This window comes from Arachis duranensis, chromosome 6 (assembly GCF_000817695.3).
Source record: "Arachis duranensis cultivar V14167 chromosome 6, aradu.V14167.gnm2.J7QH, whole genome shotgun sequence".
NCBI lineage: Eukaryota > Viridiplantae > Streptophyta > Magnoliopsida > Fabales > Fabaceae > Arachis > Arachis duranensis.
The window spans coordinates 93,802,549-93,804,981 of NC_029777.3; positions in this window are offsets into that span (position 1 = coordinate 93,802,549).

Here is a 2,433-nt window from a genome sequence, read left to right on the forward strand (position 1 = left end):
ACAATAGTTGAGTGACTAGACTAGTTAGACAAGCTAAAATGAGTGGTTTCAAGTTCAAGTAGCATAAAATAGTAAATCAGAGAATGCAAGAAAGCAAACAGTGAATGATTGATGGAAATAGTATGAGAAAATATTTAAGGTTTTGGAGATGTTTAAATTCCCAGATTAACAATTCTTATCGATTACTTTAATAATCATGCAAAGATTCAATTCATAGCAAATCTTAAGTGATCAAACCCCTAATTTTTTAGTAGTTTAATCTCTTCTAACTCAATCAACTGCCAATTCCTTTGTCACTTAATTTAAACTAGAAGATTAAGATTAAGTCCAATTCTAGTAGATGAGCCACACAAACCCTAAGTACCAAAAAATGAGGCGATTATATGTCATGTATCGTGTTAAATCCAGATAATTAGAGAGTTCTGAGGAATTGATTTCAAACTGTAATTCCAGTGATATAACTTTTCCAAGATTCAATAAGAATTTAAATAGAAAAAGAGTTATCTTCTAATATACTCTAATTCCTAGGATGAAGAACAAAATCAATCATTCAATTTAAATCAGTGCATTAATTTTAAGAGTAGAATGAAAATAGTATTAATCCATTAAAATAAATATAGCTCCTAACCTTAACAATAAAGGTTTAGTTTTTCATGACTCAGACAAAAACCTAGAGTTGTAAAAAGTGTAAAGTGTGGAATGAGGCCGAAGAAGAGAAGAGAATCCGAAGGGCTAAATCTTTTCTCTTTTTATATCTAATCCTAATTGATACAAAATTAAATTTCTAAAACCCTATAATTAAAAACCAAAAGCCTTCCGTGGATTGTTGCTGCACATGTGGTTCCTACCCGAATATGCGGACCTGGCGCTAAACTCCGAGCAGTGGCGTTTAGCGCCATCAAACAGAATGCAAATACTAACTTTCTAGGCACCTGACACCACCTTCACATAATTGTTGCATGATTTACGAGGCATCTGACACTAAACGCTGAGTTGTGGCGTTTAACGCCAACTTCACAAAATGCTTGCACGAATCACGAGACCTATGGCATTAAACCTTCTATTTCACAAATAGGTTTTTATCTTTTGCGTGCAGTGATGAAGGAGTTAACTGGGCAATACTGAATGACCTTTCTCTTTCTAGAAGCACAGTGGTGTATTTTAATTTTTAAGCATAATGACATCAAATCTTTAAGAGAAACTCTAGAGAACATCACTTCCAAAAATAAGCGGGTTGACAAACTGAGGCGTTATATTGTTGTTGAAGCCGTCTACCAGGTAAATCTTGTATATTAAGCACGATATATTAGCTTCACATGTTCACATTGTATTTCCATAAAATTTCTTTAATGTTTAGCATTAAAAGCAGGTGGCTACATGAATTACATGTCTCTTCTTGCAATATTGATAAATTGTGCTATATGAAATACTATTGTTGTCGAGATAGGACAATATTCAAGAACTACAAAATTCAAGATATTTACAACAGATCAAAATATACAGTTTGTGTCTTAAAAAAGGACAAAATTTGTTAGTAACAAAAAATCCATCTATAATAAAGACTAAATTTGTCTATAAATCCATCACAAATAATTTTTTAGTTGTGAATTAAAATTAGGATTGTCAATAGCGATGGTGGCCCGGATGATTGAATTGGAAGGAGCCATTAGTTGCTGAATTGAAAAGAGAAAAGAATTGAATTGTGCGTGAAGAGTGGTGATGGCGGTGATACGGGTGGAAGAGTGGATAGAGTGTTTTTTTTAGTAGGGGTTTAGTTTTTGTATTTTGTTTGCTAGGGGTAATTTGGACTAAAAATTAGGAAATGATGATTTTAATACTAAGTTTAACATTAAAATGATATTAATAATAAAAAAATATCGAAAACGATTTTAATTTTGACCAAAGACGTTAGAGGCAAAAAAAGTATTTAACTTTTTTTATTCTCTTACATAAAATACTTTAAATAAATATAATAATTCTTTCGGTTCTTACAAAAAAATAAATCAATTAATCATTAAGAGTGATTCAAAACTTTTAACAAATATTATTAGGAAGAAAAAACCAAAATATATACCCAATTATTTTTCTTTTTGTTATGCATCATACACATAGCCGAATTAGATCTTTTTGGTTACACATATAAAGAGCATTGTTTGTGTAACTATGAAGTGATAAATTTTCATTCATGCCATTCAAGTAGTTCTCAAATGTATTTGCTATTTTTTTCCCTTTGCATATTTTTGAATAATCCTTGAGAATTTTAATTTATTTGTTATCATTTTTCTAATATTTAAATGTTTAAAAAATCAAATATATTATTTTTTGAAAATATCAGAAAATAAAAACATTCAAAATATTATTTATTTAAAAAATAATTAGAAGAATGAGTTGTGACTCTAATTATTTTTCATCCTCAATTTCTTCCTCTATTCC